Source organism: Leptinotarsa decemlineata, unplaced genomic scaffold, assembly GCF_025532065.1.
Source record: "Leptinotarsa decemlineata unplaced genomic scaffold, Ldec_3_MD MMD2_P_RNA_scaffold_2, whole genome shotgun sequence".
NCBI lineage: Eukaryota > Metazoa > Arthropoda > Insecta > Coleoptera > Chrysomelidae > Leptinotarsa > Leptinotarsa decemlineata.
The window spans coordinates 21,487,232-21,508,492 of record NW_027412529.1 but is presented as its reverse complement, the minus strand read 5'-3'; the positions used below and the strand labels follow the sequence as shown (position 1 = coordinate 21,508,492).

The 21,261-nt window shown below is 35.4% G+C and overlaps 1 protein-coding gene across 1 annotated transcript in view; it reads left to right on the top strand.

Annotated features, from left to right (window-relative positions):
- Positions 1 to 12,993: 12,993 nt before the first annotated feature.
- Vha100-2 (V-type ATPase subunit a family protein Vha100-2) overlaps positions 12,994 to 21,261 on the top strand; it is a 92,605-nt gene continuing 84,337 nt past the window's right edge. The window contains exon 1 of the mRNA XM_074185421.1: positions 12,994 to 13,212. The gene's annotated coding sequence lies outside the window, so the exon portion shown is untranslated. The remainder of the gene's footprint in view (positions 13,213 to 21,261) is intronic.

The window sequence follows — 21,261 nt, the reverse complement described above, 5'->3', positions numbered from 1 at the left end:
AAAACGGCGTGCCACGCCGTTTTACTTTTTATTAATATTGCTTTAAAATGAGCTTGATTATTTTGTTCGTTGAATTTCAGTGATACATGAATTAAATTAATTGTTGATAATTTTTATTCGGCGCTGACGTCAGGCGTATTTTTGTGGAACTACATAACTGCATATATGTATGGCGTTGGTCATAGTACGGTAATAATCCGTTCGACCGCAGCGCCGAATAAAAATTATCAACAAACAATTTAATTCATGAATCACCTAAATGCAACAGTCAAAACAATTCATTTTTACAAAATACCAATAGAAAGTAAAACGGCGTACCACGCCTTTTTACTTTTTATTAATATACTTTTGAAATGAGCTGAATTATTTTATTTGTTGAATTTCAGTGATACATGAATTAAATTGATTGTTGATAATTTTTATTCGGCGCCACGGTTGAACGGCGTTTTCTCCTACTATAAATGAACTCGCATGTTGCCATATGTAACACTTGAAGTTCTTGATAAATCCGCTCGATACAAGCGTCGAATTAAAATTATCAACAATCGTTTTAAATGTATCTTTCAAATACAACAAACTTTTTAAATCATCAAAAAATTTAATTTTTTGTCAGAAATTAGCTTTTCAAAAAGATTGATGAAATAAAATGATACTTGCTTGAGAATGTTTTGCACAAAAGTTGTAACCAAATTTTAAATTGAATGCATTAAAGTGAATGTTGGAAATATTCAACACTTTCAATAAAATTGAAATATAACAATCTTTATTGTTTATAGAAAAATATTTATTATGGAAAGTTAATTTGCTATATTTTCAGACAAACGAAAGTCTATTTTTATTACCAATAATGTTTCATGGGAAAACTTTGACAGTCATTCAAATATATTCATTGAAATGTTATTCCCAAACTTACTTTTAGAAAGTGAATTTAAAGTTTCATTATAATTCAAGAGTCATATAAATAACTAACAATTTATTCAAGGTCAAAATTATATGCCGAATTTAAACGTTTGTTGAATTTACTCGAATAATACATTCCATTGACTGTTGAATAAAAATGTTTGTTCATTGCTGAGTTGAACTATATGTAAGTATATAGATTATCTTTCAGCATAATATATATAGTAAATTGGGGTTCCATTTTCCAATATTCTGAAACAATATTTTTCTTCGGAATCAATAAAATCTTCAAGTTATTTCATTAGTCTTTTTTATTCAAGTAACAATTTCATTCATGTAACATTTAAAATCAAGTGTCATTCAAAATAGAACAAATTTTGCGAACAATCGTTTTTAATGTGTCTAACAAATACATGAATCAATTAAATTCAAACAAATAAATTGTTAGGTGAATGAATTCAGGAATGAATATTTGTGACAATAAAAAGTGAAACGGCGTTCCATACATTTTCAAGAACCTAAACAGCTTTAGAAGGCATTTGCGATATTCACATGTATGACACCAGAAACAAAAAAAATATTTTACTGAAGAAAATTTGCACTTCATGCAAAAGAAACTTCATTGGATACTAGAATACGTCTATTCAACATTCTTCCCCTCGAAGTGACAGAGAGCAGACGTCCAGATATCTTCAAACGCAAATTAAAGAAAGGACTTTCTTTACTTTACTCCCTCCGTGAATTCTAACTTTTTTGTGGTTAGTGACTTCCAGTACTGGTCTTCTCACGCTTCTTCATATTTTGCTTCATCTTTGTGATGGTTTTGTGATTTTTCACAGGCGGTGAAGTATGCATCACTGAAATACCCGATTCGATTTCGGTTTTTGGCTCGATGTTTCATAACATTCAAGAATGTAATCTTTTTTTTAACCATGTTTGTCATTTTAATTGTACATAATCATCAGACACAATTCAATTTGTGAACTTGAACTAATCCGATATATTTATTGTTAATAGGATATGAATGCAATACATTTGAATTTGAGACATATAAGGCCATCTTCATGAATATTAAATGAATTAGTGATTCGATTCCGATTATTATGAAGAGCCCATAGGCAGATGTCTAGTCGTATGTTTATTGCTAAAGAGTGAGACCACATTCACATTTCCTGAAACGTAATTTACAGGTAACTGAATTATGTTAAATTGTGAGAAAACTTTAAAATAATCTTATTTTCCTACATATAAGAAGGGCTCCATGAAGCAAACATTTTTTGAGTAAACTGAATAAACTTTTATATTGTCATTTGTATGCACGTAGATTGGACAAAATTTGTTGGTTAACGATTAACGATGGTTTAAATTAGAAAAAAATTATGATTTTTTTCGTCAGATTTTATCCTTTGAAGTATTCAGATGACAGCGTAGCTCATTCAAATTTTGAAATAGATATTCAATAGTAGGTATGAAAAATATTTTATGTGGTACAATACCGCCTTCAGCGGCGATGCGTCCATGCCGTACAGGCGCGTGGAGTCCAATTTTTAGCGTTAAAATGAAATTATAAATAATGGAGATATATTTCCGGGAGTTCAAACTTTTTCATCATAAATTTCATCCTTTTTCAGAATATTAGAATATTTAATTTTTCATTTTCTACGCATTGATAGTTTTTAGGTTATCAACAAAAAACTAAATGATCTCTTCTTTCATCTCTTCTTTTGCTATACAAATGGCTTCCTCAAGCGTTTTAATACTGATACATATGTTGATTTTCATTAAGTTTAGGCTAATTCCATTACATATTTTCTTAATTTGTTAATACTAATTAGTTATCATCAACAGTAATCATCAAAATACATTATTCCTTACGTCATTTTGATTTCAATCAGCAATCACTATCGGTGGCGGCTATTTTTCAGCAGCCATTTCGATTCTAGCAGCCAAATTACCAATGGCGTCGGTGAAACAATAATATCCCACAACATAAATTTTTCATATAAGAATTAGCTTAAATTTATATGTCACGCCAAAAACACTATTATTACTCCTTCATGGGAGGAGGGGATGAGAGTGTGTAATCAACCCCCGAATAATGGAAATCGGATATAAGTCCTTTCAGAAAAATACGGGTCTGTCTGATTGTGACTTTGTGAACTTTTGGCAATCCATTCAGGTGTTACTGAACATAAATATGGTTCATTGCTGTTTCCTCATCTTTGACTTTTTTCAATCAGAAACTAGATTGTTTGCGTTTGCTTTCTGTTGTAGAGCTTGAACCTGTTAATGTTCCAGGTTCAAGTACAGGTACAAGTGTAGGTACAAGTACAGTTACAAATACAGGTACCAATACAACTGATTACCTGCCAAGGCATAAATACGCTCTACGAAGCCTAAAAGTTAGTCATCGGACAGATACCTCTGAAGAAGCTAGCCACTTGCGCCAGCGAAACGTTTTTCGGAAGAAAATCCAAAAATCCACGGCTTTCAAACTCGAAAAACAGTGACACTGATGTACAATACTGTAGTACATTTTTTGATCTATCTCGTAGGGTTCAGCCAGTGTTTGCGAAGTAAACGCAAAAAATGTGTTTATTTACGACATCACATTAGAAACCTCTGAAATTATCAGTGTTTCTCTACTATATTATGCATGTTATATACATGTGAACCTTCCTATTGAATCACTCTTATTGAAATGAACCTGCTTCAAAATCCGTATGCGTAGTTTTAAAGAACTATGCATACATAGGGACAGACAGCGGGAATCGACTTCGTTTTATACTATGTACCCAGTTATGTAGGATCTTTCTGAAGTATGGTGTATAATTCTTTATCATTGAGGATATCTTAGGATTTTTGGAAATGATTAGTAATCATGTTTGTTATTTTGGCTCTGAAAGTATTTTTGTCATTTTCTTTGAAATCATTTATGAAATATTCAATTTCTGACAAAAAATTTGGAAAATAAATATTTTTTCTTCTTGGAGGTTAGCTGAAATTGTATCTCAGTTCCGGAAAATGTTCTATATCTTTTGGAATATCAACTGATATTCTTGTATATAATGATTGGGCCGCTTTGCTCTCTCAAAACTTTTTTTTTCGTGACGTGATCAACTTGTGGTTGTGAATTCATGGCTATTTTTATGATAGGAGTTTCATTATTCGGGGGAGTGGATTACACCCCTTCATCCCCTCCGCAAATGAATTACTTTGATAAGATTTGATCGTGAGGTGTCTCTCAATATGCTCAGTGAATTACAAGCTGGCAGTATTTTTATGACGAAACTTTAATTATTTGGAGGATGGATTACACCCCTTCATCCCCGCTGCAAATGGTTAATATAGGAAAAAAAAGGTTCGTGAGATGTTTGGTGTCTGGTATCAATCGATTCATCTGTTTGTGATTTCTAGAGTATTTGGATTCTGTTTGGTAATTCAGCAGATCGAGAAAAGAAAAAAATTTACGTTCCGGAAATTTTACGTAAAATGTTTGCTCGTAAAAATTGAAATAACTGCTAACATTTGAACAAAAAAGTACGCAAATAATTTCATTTCTGAAAAAAGTTTTGTATCCTCAATTTCCATATTCTGATATAAAAAATGTAGATACATTTCTTTAGATACTTTCAATAATGTCATTATTTGAAACAATTACAGAAAATATGTAATATAGGTAATGATTTTCAACGGATTCCAAAACTGCAAAATCTGCTTTTCCGGCATTTTCCCCAAATATCTAAAGTCCAAAATCTCTTAGTTAAAATAAATGAGATATCGAGTTTTTACCATTTGTTGAAGTCGTATTGGACTCTCCAGATCATCAGATTATGGGCAGAATCTAAAAAAAGTAGAAAGTGTTTTCCCACTTCAGCAGATATCGTGAAATTTGAATTATTTTTTAAAATTTTTGGAATGACTGAGAACCGACTGAAAAACAAGTCGGACCTTGAAAAATTATTTAGAAAAAAAAATGAATATAGTTTTTGTTGGCCACAAGAAAATGAACAACATAATTGATAACAATTTTGCAATATTTGCTATAGTCCTGAAATATTGGTTTGGGACTACAAATTTCAACGAGTCCCATAAAAAAGTTCATATACGTTTTCTCGTAAAATGCATAGTTTAGAAACTTCCTGGACTCTTAACCGAATTTGAAAATTTTCTGCAACTAGAGAAAAATTGGAACTAAAAACTGAAAATATCCACCAAGCTCTTTTAACCTTTTTTTTCTAGCAAATAGGTGAATGAAATACTGTATTACAGTTATTCCGTCATTGTTATAGTTCTGAAAAAATCTGATTTTGCTTACTATAGACTGAAAATCCAAATTTTTGTTTTATTTAACTCAACAAGTCCCATATTTTTCTCGACTTCGAAAATTTAATCAACAATGAGTTACCTTTGAGGACCGTCTTTTAATTGTATTGAGAAGACGAGCAGAAAAGTTTTTCTGGTAGTTCAGGAGTTATTTGCAAAATACTAGAACACCAAGAAATTGACTTTCATTCGTAATATTTTTTCAAACTAGAAGCGTGGACGATGGTTCATGATTTTGGTATAAACATACCCTAATTCGGATTGAGCTGGAACTATTATCCGATCTACTTAGAATTTATATAACTGATTTTCAATTAAAGACGTATCTAGAAAAAAATTAAGAGAATTCCCAATTGGTCTACGTTTGTTGGTAGTAGTATTTACAAATGCAAAATCACTTGTTTCGAAACTTCAAAGTTATTCAGCTTCTACGTAGTACTCGCGGCGCCTGTGTTTGATGTCCCCTACGGACATGCGACAGTATACGGTGCATACTTTGCATCATACCTCTCAGAATGCCATTATCAACATATTACAGGGTCGCAGGGCTTTGCCAGATAAACTAAGATAAAATAAGATAAGATTTATTCATCAACTACGTTACATTTCAAAAGAATATTTGTAGAAAGTCATATAAAAGATTGTAAATACAAATCTTTAAAATACACAGAAATATGATCAGATATTTAAAATTATTGAAATGGAAAAAAAGACATGAAATATGTAAAAAACATACATAGGAATGAGTAAAAGCAGTGACTCAGAAGGAATTTATTCAAGTGTTTCATTTTGAATTTTACAATAGGTACTCAGTTTTTTCAAATCATCAGGTGGACTATTAAAGAATGTTTTTGAGATTTATTCAGACGGAAACGATTTGAGCATTCCTTGTATTACAATTATGGATGCCCGAATGTTTCGTCAAAAAATTTGACTTCTTGTGGATTTCAAGGACATGAAAGAGATACACAGATGGAAACGGTAAAATTCTCAGTTTCCGAAATAAAGGTTGGCAATCGTCTCTGTAACCCAAATCAGCTACAGTACGTATAGCCCTTTTCTGTAGCCTAAAAATAATAATTGAGTCTCTTGCGTTACCCCAGAGAGTAATTCCATATGTGAATGAGACAGAGAGAAGTATGTCATCTTCAATGTATTGCTACTTGTTATGGTTTTCAACTGACGAAGAATGGAAATAGATGTGAATTCCAAGGTAGGCCATTGTCTATGAGAATTCCAAGTATATTCATAGTCTCGTGTTCAGATCTGTAAGGTTGCTTTGAAAAAAGTAGTATTTGTCTTTTATCACTGTTAAATTTAATTTGTCCATTGCAAATCGATTGTCAGATATTTCCCTTACCTCTTCATGAGTTCTCATCAGATCCGTCATATTTTCTTCTGAATATATAAAATTTGTATCATCAGCAAAAATTACCCAATTGCAGTTGCAGTTTCGTAAGAATGTATCATCTTTCCTACCAACCAATTTCCTGGAGTCTTCGAAGTCCACTAGATACTCGTTAAGACAACAAGAGGATTGTTCCAAATTCTTGGGGTTCTTGTTGAATATTCTTCTTGAGCAGAAAAACAGCAGAATCAATACTTCCGACCGCTCTGGATTGAATGTCTATCTCGTCTTGTGTTTGTAGATCTTTTGCTAGGAAAATTCTCACTAGTTTACTTTGTAGTACATGTTCAAGAAACTTGATTTATTGTATAAGTTTGAAAATGTCTATAGGACGAAACGTATAGGACGAAACTGCAGTAACGTTAGTTACAAATAAACGTGGTAAAAATATAGAAAGTTTCATTTCTCTTTTCTTCAACATGTTCAAGAGGTAGCAAAAACGTATGTGACTTTCTAGAACTTCAACAAGCGTTTCCTAATATGACTGATAACCAGTCCGTACAAAGCTTATTGTTAAATCATCTGAAAATTTATCTTTCAACGGGTGATGATCAACTGTATTGCCAAACGTGACTCAACCTCTGACGAAAGCACCAAACTAGAACGAAGCTCGAAGGTTCGAAATAGATGAACACTTCAATTTAGCAGACCACTATGCAGTCATTGTTCACTGTGGTTCTGGCGTTGAATCTGGTCATTATTACACATAGGTCAAAGACGAAACGGACTGGTTTAAGTTTGACGACAGTCGTGTCACTAAATATTCTAGCAGTATCTTGAATTTATTGGATCCTCTGGAGACAACCTTCATTTTATTTTATGATAGAGAGGACATTTTCAGATAAAGATTTTCAGATGATGTGGTGCTGCAGATTTGTCCTGCTGAAAAAGCAAATGCGCTTCCAATATTATAAATTAAATAGTTATGCAATAAATAATAAAGGTCTTAACATCGATGCTTGAGGAACACCGTGTGTGAAGGGTTTTAATTGTGATGTAATATTGTTTAATAAAACTGCTTGAAAACTGTTTTCTAAAAAAGATCCAATGAGATTTACGGGTATCCCGCGTAATCCATAATGATACAACTTTTCTATTAGGATATCATGAGAGACACAATCAAACGCCTCCAAAAAATCACATAATGTCATTACTGTGGGATCTCCTACATCAATGCACTCAACTAGGTACATCAGTTACAATTTTCAAGACAGCATCAAGTGTGGAGCGATTTTGTCGAAACCCAAACCGAGATCTAAGTATGAATATCTACAAATTTGTTTTTTAGTATTATTTCAATAATTTTTCCAAAAATGCAAACTCTAGCTATGGGACGATACCTAGTTGTCCACCAATAAAATATCACCTTTTTTAAATGAAGGTAATATTTTTGAAATTTTGAAAACGTCGGGAAAAATACCGGTGCTAACAAACCTTTGCTATGTTATCAGCAGTGACAATGATATTATCATATGATATCTCCTTTTCACTTTTAAGGAGTATATTATTAACTTTTCTTGAATTTTTTATAATTTTGAAAATCATTGTGACTAGGTACCCGTTTTATCAGCCAGAAGTTTCATAGAGAACAACTTGTTCCTCATGATCTTCTATTGTTGTCGAACCACGTGACAGGACACTTTTTAGGATTAAAGCTCAAAACTTTGACGGGAAAAATTTATCCGCGAGAGGTTTGTATATTTCCACAATGAAAGATGACACAGAGTTTACGTTATTGTTGTTGATGGAAAAACTCCATGTCATACTAGTAAGTCCTTGTTTCCTTTTATTCACCGTTTGTGATGGGTTTACAGTAAGAAATATTTTTGTTTTGTCAAGACTCTTTTTCACAAAAAAGAACTGTGCACGGTGATCAGCAATAACAGGTTCGAAAATCCTAGTAGTGATTAGATGATCATTCAAGTTAGTAAAACTATTATCTATACAGCTACCTGATGTGGCTGCGACTCTAGTAGATATGTATAATCACTTATAGTGATAGACAAACCAAATGAAGTTAACAAATATTCCAACTCTCTTAGCGAATTAGAATTTTTCTTGAAATCCACATTATATTAGCCATATTTAATATTTTTCTTTTAGATTTCACATAATTAAGTAATAGACTTTCGAAATTGAGAATAAAAATAAATACATTATTTTATATATATAATATATATATTTATTATTTGCTGAAAAAGCAAATGCGCCACTGGAATCAATGAAGTCGCCCCGGAGCGCCAATTAATTTTTATTGTTGTATTTATTTTATTTTTAATGTCATAAATTATAAATTAATATATATTATATTAAAAATATTTTCTTTTCCGGGTCTATATAAACTGTAAGTATGCAATTTCGTCCTAATAACTCAATTCCGGAAAATTCAGAATTTTGCCCGATATTATAATTTTGTAGATAAAATCATTAAAATCTCAGATTATTTTTTTTAAATATAACGACACCACCTCTTCTTTTCGACTTTCTACGGAAAAAGGAAGTTGATATTGTACCCATCAATATTGATGGTGTTGAGATCTGTCCCACCCATCCGATGGTCTGATAGGTATATAACATAAAAATGATAATCAGTCAGCAACATACCAAATTTCACCATTTTGTTAGAAATCGGGTGTTCACATGGAACATACTCACCGAAGAAACATTGTTACATTTCTCTAATAAGTCCGAACTACTGGGAACTCTATGATTATCGTTTGATGTAACGGGAACTAAGTTGTAATTACGGTTTGTTTGGGTAAATGAAAATGTTCTCTAAATTTAAACCTCACGATTACGGATACCTCTGGCCAGATGACTAGTTCGTATACATCCTGGGCCTTGTTCGAAGGAAAAGTAAATTTGTTAATGGAGTATCGCTCATTCCTATTCCATTCTACACACTCAAATAGTATTTGAGGTGCCGAAACTTTTAATAAATTCAATAAATCGTCGGACTTCACATCAGCTCCAATACGGGAAACGTGCACATGTCCCAATTTTGGGATTGTTTTGAAATTCGCAGAGTTATTGCTGCCAAGTATTAGTTTGTATTTATTTACATACAGAAGACAGAGTTTTGTTTGGTGTGTTGTTTACCTTTTTTACTGACTGGCTATTTTTTGAGAAATATTCTCAGTTTTAGATATTTCAACTGGATTTGATTTTCTGCTACTAGATGGCAATACATATAAGGAACTTGAATTATTCAATTGTTTCAATAAGTATATTAGAAATTCCTTCTTTTGGACCTTTTTTCCAAATAATAATAGTAATAATAATAAAAATAGTAAGAGATTTGTCGATTCCTAAGAATTACAGACCCATAACATGCTTGAATTCGTGTTATAAGAAGTTTATAAGCATCTTATTAGCACGAATACTCACCGCAGTTGACCGAGTGTTCGAACGTATATATGAGCAGTGAGGGTCAAAGAGAACTTGCTCATCGATAGATGTGTAACGCAGGACTCGATACAATATAAGCGTAACCTTTCTATGGCCAGGATCGATTACCGCAAGGAATTTGGTGCAACATTGCATGAGCGCATCTTGCATTTGCTCAGATGCCTTGCGGTATCAGACACAATAGTGAGATGTATAACATCTGGTCAAGTAGATTGGAGTGTGAAGTGGACTCTGGAAGAGCTGTATCAACTCGACGTAAAGATCCAAAAAATGATGCATCTCTATAGGAGTTTGCATCCCAAATCGTCCGTTCCATGGTTTTACTTCCCCCAACAATAGGGAGGCTGTGGACTTTTGAGTTTGGAGTGTCTACATGACAGAATGGTACTGAATGTAATCCATGGTCTGCGACCATGAGAGATCAGGAACTGGAGCAGCTGATGAACTTGGTTTCGTTTTCGACACTGAACGACGTGATCACAACTCTGTTGCCGAGTTGGAACCCGTTCAGCAAAAAGCTGAAAGGGTTCCCTAATAACCCTAATGTACTTGTTATCAGCATGTCCAGCATATGCGGTCTGGGCCTATATCCACCGACATAACGCGGCCCCAAGAGTGCCACATTACCATCTACGGTACTCTTACGGTATTGACGAGACACCGGTATCGCCCTACACTCCGGGGGATATTGAATCCGTTGTGGGAAACGAGAAGTGCCGAATTTATTGGAACTATTCGTTCCCCACCCTCAGGCTCATGCAAGCTAATGAGCCTGATGTAGTCCTTCTCGACCACCAGAGCAAGACGATATTTGTCGTGGAGTTTTCAGCTCCTGGCGAGACGAATATCGTCCGGAAAGAGGAGAAAAAACGGAAAAAATATCGAGAATCTCTCTTCGAACTCCGCAGACTCTATCCAGACCACTCTGTCGAAACGGTTGTTCTGATTATTGGAGTCCTTGATGGAATTATGCCCTCACCACTCTAGAATCTTAAAATTATACCGGCTTGCCGCACTAAGGCAGAAATCTTAGCCGGAACCTCGACTAAATATATTTCTCGAGAGAATTTATCCACTTGAAGCTGGAGAAGAAAAAAAAAAGGAAATATGAACCAATTTGCTGGCTCTACAAAATTTTTGACGAATTGTCTAGTTTGTTCAAGAATCCATTTTTAATGAGTTTCTCCATCAGACCAATATTATTAAGTGTTTCAACTGAGAAACGGGAACATGATTCAGAAGTTTAGCTCCAATATTGGTGAAGAATCTTTGACCAATTATTTTATTTGCTCTTGGTATGTGCACTGTCGCATAGTTTTGTGCTCGTGTTAGTCGATTGTGGGGTAAGTTTTTTAAGTAATTTATATTTTTCAGGAGAAATGTGATAGTCGTTTCAGAAAACAATTGCCTTAAATCTAAAATTTTAAATTCCCCATAGAGCTGTTCTGTTGGATAACCTGAGCTTCTGTTATATATTATTTTCAAAATACATTTCTGTATTTTTTTCTAGTGGATCGAGTGCAGTTGCACTTATACCACCCCAACCAATTATACCGTATTGTAGAAGAGATTCCACAAATACGTGGTATACTATTTTCAATTTGTTAAGGGTTAGTATATTTCGGAGCTGGCGAAACCTATATAGCCTATATACCTATAAACCTATATAGTCCTTTCAATGTATTTTTCAAGTTATGTTCTCGAACATTCCATCTGAGAAAGCTATCTATGTGAATATCTAAGTACCTACTTTGCTGATTCAACTAACTTGACAGTTTTGGAGTTTCTGTTTAAAATCTGTTTTTCCGTTAATCAGCAATCGCGTTCAGCAATATTTCTAACGTCTTCCCATCCATTTGCGGTTTATAGTATAACATTGTCATCAGCAAATGATATTATCTTTCCACAGGATTGTTGAGAAACAAATGAATTCAGATATACAAGAAATAAGATAGCACCTAAGACGGTTCCCTGAGGCACACCGGAAGATACATTCCTTTTTTCGCTCAGTTGGCCATTTATCTGGATTCGGAAAAGGTTGTTAACATTACCCCTCACACCCAGATTTTCCTGCTTGCTAAGCATGGCATGGCGCATGGTATCAAATGCCTCTGCCAAATCAAGTAGTACTCCTAGGCAAGCTTTTCTTCATCTATAGTCTTATATATTATGGAACGACAGTTTACCTATATTAAAATTTGTCTTTGAGGTCCAGTCACTTCTTTCGGACCATTTTAACAGCCACCTTAGATTATGTTTGACCACACTATGGCGGTTAACGATTTTACATTATTTTAGTTTGAAGAATTCCCAAACAATACACGTAGTTGAACGCTGCCATTGAATTATTTATATTTTGAATACTTCCCTAACGTGAAATATGAAGTGAAAGTTTGATGTTTGAACCAGTCTTAAACATGAAAAAAAAAACTGTAATCTTACTTCTTAGGAGTTCCATTTATTTCGAAAATATTCGGAACAGTAATATCAGTAATGGATATATTTTCCACCGGCGAACCTTGGCGGTGGCAATTATTAATAATTGTATCCTAAAAGAAAAATCTCATTATCATCATTATCATCCGATGAGAAAATTATATTGAATAGGTATTACCTACGTTTCGAGATTATCCAATTTAGGTATAACAGAACATTCCGATTAATTAGAATGAAGTTCGTTTGAAAATGTATAATTCAATTTTTATTAGTAACGTATCTGAAATTTTTATCCTCCCTGTGATTTTGTATTGGTGTACTTGAAAAAATGGAAACTCAAAATGCGGTGAGGTCGAAAATTTCTCAGTTTTAAATAATGAAAAATGGCAACAGTGCCACAAATGTTATTGTTATTCCAAGGTATCCAGATATAAAAAGCATGTAATACTTGCTGTTTATACTTTTACCAAGCCGAATCTCACATTTACGTAGTGTGCAGGAAATAATACATTTTAGAGTGTTATATGTGCTACGTTTAATAAGATTACAAACTTGATTGAAAGTTCGTACATGCGTGCGGTCCTATCTTCTTTATTTTTACTCACCTGTTCCTGAAAGTGTGTCGTATGTTATGCCATGAGCGCACAGACAAAACTTATCTTTGAGGATATCAAATAACTCAAGCAACATCCGGCAAAACGCCGCGCCGATTAGTGTGAGAAACAGTTACCCAGGTAAGAAGTGAGAATGAACAATTGAATATACAGTGTGTAACAACGAAAACTTAACAGAGCCGTTTTTCTAATTAAACGGGGACACCTTTCAGACTAATCAGATTTTTTTGTAGTACGCACCCCCTCGGAGGGGTGCGTCCGACGACCCTTATTTAGATAGGGAAAGTAGATCGAGTGGCACCTTGTTTTAAAGATCTTTCGAATACCTTTATATCTCTGTTAAAAGAACATTTTTGTAACGATTAGTTTTCGAGATAATTTGAAGTTAAAATTGCCATGTTAATAATACATTAGACAGACCACTCGGTAACTTGTATGCCTACATAAAAAAAATTTCGAGCAGTTCTTTTTATCAGTTTTTTGTTAAATAAAATCCCTTTTTTAAAATCAATACCCACTCCTCTTCTTCCAGTTTTCATTAGTATATCGTTCGATTGTTTTGTTTAAACGGGTCATGTATTGTTATTTGTTTAAAAATGCCTTACACTACTACTGAAAGGGTTTTAGTTATTGCTTTATTTTTTGGCAACGACCAAAATTCTAATAGAACATAAATTTTATTTAACGAGCAAAACCTTGGTAAACACCTAAGCAGAAATCACGTCCTGGATTTGGTCACAAAATTCAGGGAGACAGGCTCGGTTTTAAATAAGAAAAGAAATGTTCAGAGAAGGGTAGTGAATGACGATAATGCGATTGGAGTGATTGTTCAAGTCATCGCCAATCCCAGGTTAAGTATCAGAGGTTTATCAGCAATGGCCGGAATAAGCCATATGAGCGCATGGCGAATCCTTAAAAACCACAAATTTCATCCTTACAAAATTAAACTTGTTCATGAACTCAATGGTGATGATTTTGACCGAAGACAGGAGTTTTGTGAGGGCATGAGTGAGAGATCAATGCAAAATCCCGAAGTGCTTTATAACATCTGTTTTTCGGACGAAAGCTCATTTTATTTAAATGGTTGCGTGAACCGTCACAATTGCCGTTATTGGTCGGATTAAAACCCAAGACAATACGCAGAAATACATACCCAACATCCCCAAAAGTTGAATGCCTGGGCCGGAATATTAGGTAATCATATTATAGGTCCATTTTTCATTGATGGAAATTTTACCGGTGATTATTATTTACAACTTCTTGAAGAGGCAATACAACCTCGTATAGTTGAAATAATTGAACAGGATCCAAGATGTCAAGATGAATTTATCCATTTTCAACAAGACGGTGCACCACCCCAGCAGGTTCGAAATTTTTTGAATAATTACTTTGAAGGACAATGGATTGGCAGAAGAGGTCCAATTGAATGGCCAGCACGATCACCAGATTTAACATCACTGGTCTACTTTTCGTGGGGATATTTAAAGTCTAAAGTTTGAACTACACAGCCAGCCAATTTGGATGAATTACGTCGTAGAATTATTGATGAATGGCTAGCTATAACTCCTGAGATGTTGAATAATGTAAGAGCAAAATTCGAACAAAATCTTTATTGTTGCATGAAGCAAAATGGCGCACATTTTGAACATTTACTCTAAATTTCCTATGCGAGTTACCCATATTAGGTGTTACTTTTTTTGTATGTGCTTTGAAAACAATTATTGGGATTTATTAACCCTAAAACAGTTTTTTAAACTTTTCTGTGTCATCAGCATTCAAGGAAATCAGCAGGTTATATTCGTTGTGTAGGTAAGTTTTTAGTATGATTCACTTTTTTATCAGAAGCATAAAATATCCACGTCAAAAGGCAACCTTCATAAGGAGGTGCCACTAAATTTACCTAAAATGTAAGGGTGGTAACCAACCCCATCGCCCGAAAAAATATCCTCGTAATAAACAAATAATTCTTACTTTTTTACGAAATCAAATGGACACGTATTAGTAGGTTGTCATGAAAAGCAAAAATTTTTTTTTTATGAAAGTTTTGAACGTAAACTGTACCTTAAAAACAATTTGATTTATTTTAAAAAGAGTTGAACTCAATAAAAATACCTTTAAGTCTCCAAATTATCTCGAAAACTAATCGTTACAAAAATTTTCTTTTAACAGGGATATGAAGGTATTCGAAAGACCTTTAAAACAAGGTGCCACTCGACCTACTTTCCCTATCTAAATAAGGGTCGTCGGACGCACCCCTCCGAGGGGGTGGGTACTACAAAATATCTGATTAGTCTGAAAGGTGTCCCCCTTCAATTAGAAATCAACGTGTCCGAGCTTTTTTTAAAAATCTTACTTTTCATATTCAAAAACGGCTCTGTAAAGTTTTCGTTGTTACACACTGTATATGAGGGACAATAAAAGGTAAACCTCTGGCATAGATTGAATCCAAATCAAGCACTTTCCCTAATTACCAGAAATGAAATCCTCTTCTTGACGGGCGATTCACCAACTAAGTTGAAGAAACGTCATCTACTGAAGACGCCAACGCGCGTCGGGAAGAGTATTGAATTTCTGGTGATTGGGAAAAATACTTGTTTTAGATAGATGAAATGCAATCCTTTTCTCGACAAGGGATTCAGCAACTAAGTTGAAGAAACGTGATATCCTGAAGCCACCAACACGCGTCGAGAAGAGTATTGCATTTCTGGTGATTGGGAAAAATGCTTGTTTTAGATAGATGAGGTGGAATAGTACCTAATCACTGTTGTTACAGAAACACATAAGCGGAGGCGGAAATTCAAAGGTTGACCTACACGTAATATAAACGGTGTGATTAGGCAGAATATTGTCGTATTTTTAAATTTTGCTTTTGAATAAAATAAATCATGGGTATTTTTTCATATATTTAGCCTTCTTGAAATGACTGGCGTTTCGTAAAATAATTTCAGAAAATTTCTCAAAAACCACAAATTAATGGTGGAAAATAACCTCGCTTGGAAATATATATATTTGGTTTTTGTTCCAGTCATTTATTTCATCTATAGACAAAATTAATGTCCTATTGACTTCAAATCAAAACTCCGTTGGACAAGATGCTTCCGGAGGCGAAGGTGATGTTCCGTTTCAACCCTGATAGTACTTCTAGAGATACACCTGTTAAGTATTAACGGCAAGTACACCCATATAGTAACGGAAATATTTATTTTGGTAGTTACGTTTATGGGTTTTTCAAAACGTATCCCATTAAATTCTATAGTAAAAGTTATTTTTCATACTAATGACGCCGGGACCTCAATCTGCCTACTCCTCAGGTCTCGTCACGACTTCTCTCTAAGATCTTAATCTGCCTACTCCTAAGATTGAACAAGAAATGCCGGCTTGCCGCAATAAGGCAGAAATCTTAGAACGCTGTCATTCTTGGCTCACTGCTCTTGCTTAGGGCACATGCTTTTCAGACCCAATGATAACGTTCCCCACGGTTTGGGGAGTGGTCAGGGCTTCGGGGGATAGGGCCCGACCAGCGCAACATTGTTAACAACAATTGAAGACCTTGGCTCATCAGGTAGACTGGACTGAAGTTGGAAATTAAGGGGTTTATTATGACCTGTCAGGATGTTGTCTTCAACCTCTTAGTCTACCGTATTCGTGTGATGGATATAGATGAGGTTTCAGATATAAGAGGCAGGGCGCGAGGCGCCTTAGACCCTAATGTTCTTGCTGTCAGCATGCTCAGCATATGCGGTATCACCCTTTAGCCATCGACTTAATGTGACCCAAGAGTCACTTTTACGGTATTGTCGAAATACCGGTGTTGACCTATGTTCCGGTGGATATTGCATCCGTTGGAGAACAAGAAGTGCTGTATTTATTGGAACTATTCGTTTTGCATCCATACAAGTTGATAAGCCTAATGTAGTACCCAACAACAACAAAAATTTGAACAAAAAGAAAAGTGTACCTTGGAGGCACAATGAATGTTCAAGTGTCTTGAATTAAGTAGAACATGCATTAAATATATTCAAACGTAATCCATTCTAGAAAAATAATATCAATATTGAACGAACTATAGCAGTATAAAAAAAAATATGATTCTCAATTCTCCAATAACAAAAATTTTAAAAATTATCAAAAATTTTGGATAGTATCACAGTCCTACCAATAGTTATCAATTTCTCTCTGAATCTGTCACCTCAAACATATTGTTACGTTTTCCCCGTGGGTTTGACAATAATTGACTACACTGTACAATAATTAAACTTAACTGAAACTTCAACTAAAATTCAATTGTCTATCACCTTATTAGATTGCTCCGTAACGCATTGTCCGGTAAACTTGAATTTCGGATATGCTACGCTTAGTGTTTATATATGGTAATCGAAGTATCTCTAAGCTGATAGAGAATTCGCTAGAAGTCTATCGAAGCGAAGTGAAAGCTAGAACAATCGCGTAGTTGATTTACGACGCCAGCAGCGGCTGGCGTTATTTTTTTAGGGGATGATTCACAACACTATACCCTTCCCTGAGGTTGTTCGCCCCGAAAAATATTCCAAGAGGGAACATCACGACCTATGTAAGGACTCAGTCTCTCTATGTGGACAACTTCAGACTTGCTTCTGGGTGACAGTTGAATTCTGTACACCAGATCGTTTATCTTTTTGGTTACCAAGTAAAGTCCTTTCCATGGTCTCTGCAATTTGGGACATAAACGTTTCAACGTTGGGGTTGGTAGAGCCACACTGCATCGCCCACTTTGAAGTTCACCGGCAGCGTTTTTTGTCAAATCTTATCATCATCTGGCAAATTTGTCTTCAGGTCATTCACATACTTTGAAAGCGGTACCTCTTGAGGTTCATCGGGTGGACTGCCACATCTCTGTATCTGTATCTGTAGAGTAGGGAGGGTGAGTGTGAGCCTACAGCACTTAGGCCACATGTGAACCATTGTACATCCTCCCGAGGAGTTGTCCTCCTAGGTCATCGTCCATCCTGTCCTTTCCAGGAAGGTGAACAGGTCTCTTGGAGACACCTCCTTTATATCGGCAGGTGTAGGCCAAGACTCGCCGAACACACACTCTCTTAGCGTCACGGTAGATTGGGGTGGACATTTCTGTTCATCCCCAGCCACCGCCATAGATTGAGGTGAGCCCTGTAGGCTATCAGAAAGAGAGGAACCAATTTATCCCAGTCTTTTCGGTGTTCGGTGACAAACATCGGAAGGTAGTTGTTTATGGGCTCTCGACCAGTCCATAGGACAGTGGGTGAACATCATTTGTTCTCGTCTTCTTCATTCTTAACAAAATCATCATTTTCTCGCATGAATCTGATTCGAAGTTGTGGCTCTGATTCGAATGTCTGGCAATTACGTTCTGCAACAAGGTTTCTGCCGTTTTAGCCTCTTAGTTGGGTAAGGCTACTACTTCAGGCCATTTGGAGGAATAACCCATTACAATCATAAGGTTCTTGTTGCCGGATGTGGTCATAGGAAGTGGTCCCAGAATGTTAACTGCGATTCTCTCAAAAGGGCTCCCACTGAGGTACTGCTTCAAACTTCCTCTTTGTCCTGTCTTCGCACCCTTTCTCGAAGAGCACAAGTCACAGAGATTAAACCACTTCTCCACGTTTCGGCGCCAATTGACCTAATAATACCTCTCACGCACTTTCGGTACAGTTCTATTCACTCCGAGGAGTGAATCTGTTCGAGTATATTCGCGATACACTTCTTTGGAAGGATTATCTGTAATTTGTAGGTTCTTTCACCCGGATTTTTCGAGTGAGTAGTTCATTTCGAATGCACATGGAGTCCCATTGGAGCCGGTAGTCTTTTTTCTGTTGGCCGTAACTCGTCATGTAGGTAGTGTCACCCTCGCTCAGGTGGTTTTTTACATTTTCTGTCCGTATCATTGAACAAGGTACCCTTGAAGGTTGCTCCCCTCCGGATCAGGAAAAACCGAAGCAGTGGAAGGTAGGGAAGCTCATCTTCCTATCAGAGCTGTCCATAAAAGAGTCTTTGCCCGTTACCTTTCACGTTGGTGGGAAGTTCTTTTTCTGGTAACTGTGTATCCCCTGTCTCCCTAGCGTTGGCAAAATTTGTATCTGGATGTTAGGCATGGTCTTCTTGTGAGGCTATCTGGGTTTCCGTGACTTTTTGCTTCCCGGTGTCGAATTTCAAAATCATAAGTTAGTAACTTTTTGATCCACCTAGCTGGCTCATTTCAGCTTCTCCATAGACTGTCAATCTACCTCCGATAGCTGTTTTCAGAACGGGTACTACAGATAACTGCTTCTGTTGGAAATGTCAGCTTTCATTACTGACCTCGTCGCTTTAGTAACGAAGGTGAAAAGGCAATGGTGACTATTCAGGAATCCGTCGATAACTAAGCTGTTATTGTTGCGTCCTATCATGGAAATCTAATACATGGGGGCTTGGAATGCAGCGGACAATGTACTTCTCGTAGCATCGGCTGAGTTTAGTTTTTCCGAAATCCCGACGCTCTAGTTCGGGTGATCCCGAACGTCAGTCTCTTCTTTTCTCGGATCATGAACGTAATCGACAGTCCCGCCATAAATGTCACTTTCTGCCGCTGTTATAGCATTTAGGCCGCCCTCTTGCTTTGGGTGCAGTTTCATTCATCAAATATTTCTTAAAGAGTTCCTCTAGACCTACCATGAGTCTTTCTTTCTTTTTCTTTTTTATCGATGGCCGTCAGTAGAACTTTTGTTGTTGTCGCGAAGTATTTTCGACAGCTATAAATCCTAGGGAATAAAGGCTGGCTTCACCTACCACTTTCCCGATTCAAATTGTTTGGGTGATAGTGACCGAGGGGTGGGGAGACAGGTATGACAGTTGAGGTTATGATAGAAAGATGTTCCTTGGATTACAAATCGACGTGTTTTTGCATTTTTTCAGAAAACATGTGTTTTGAAGATGTTCAATATGTTTCGTTTTCGGTGCCCCACCCTGTATGTAAATGAGTCTAAATGTGTCTGAGAGCCGATTTGCTTTGGATTTTGTTACTTTATCTGAAGCAAATATTCCCTAAATAAGTTTCTTTTTCATCTACTGTTGATCAAATATCCTGAAAAATTTTGCTCGATATGAATCTCTTCTGAAAGCATTGAAATAAAAATTTCTTAAACTTTGACATCAAAGTATTATTGATATATTGATATCAAAGTAATATGATAATCATCTATCATAATTTTATGAAATTATGCAATTATTCTTAATGTTATGCTTCTTTGGAATAAGTGGACTGTAGTATAACATACGATTGTATGATTTGAGGAAGTTCTTAATAGAATTTTGTTCAGAACACAAAAAAAGAGCGAGAGAGATTACGTGGCTGTGGTTCTCACCTGAGTGTATGTCGGCTCTAGTAGCGGCTTGTAGAGATACTTCTGGTTCCAGGAGGATGATCGTAAGAACCCGTTAGATCACACAACACTAGCTGGCCAGCAACTTTCTCAATTAATTGAGTAGTCGAATCACCTGAGATGCTTTATGTAGCGAGTCTATATATCGAATTCCTGTTGTTCTGCTGCTGTTTCAGCTACTGACCAAATATATTGATACGAGGAGCGCTCCATATATTTAATTAGAATATGAAATACAGCCAAGTTTCGCGATTAATACAAATTTTGCAAATTGAGTGAAAATCATCAATAGACAAATATATAAAGAGAAAACAAATGAAAATAAAAAAATAAAATTAAAAAAAAAAAGAAAACTGGTGAAGACGAAACAGGTGATGTGAACATTCTGATCACATATCTGCACATTTTCGGACCACCGTTGTTCTGACTATTTATATTCAGGCCACTGTTAACCAGAAAATGGTCAGTTATATTTCCTACATGGATAACGTCTTTCTTCAATTACTCCATATATTCATTTACCAATAATAAATCAATCAAAACTGAGTTTTTGGTAATTCTTGTAAGCCAGGCAATCATATTTATAAGATCAAAAGTGTCAAGAACATCCATAATATTCATATCAAACTTCCGTGTACAAATAATTTCACCGACGTAGTACTGATTTTATCTAACGTATTCTCAAAATCAACTAGAAAAACATCACCATTTTGTGTAGGTGGTCGATTAACAATATAAAAGGCAAAATTTTTCTTCCTCATTCCAATATCAATCCGCATTTGTTCATGATTAATTA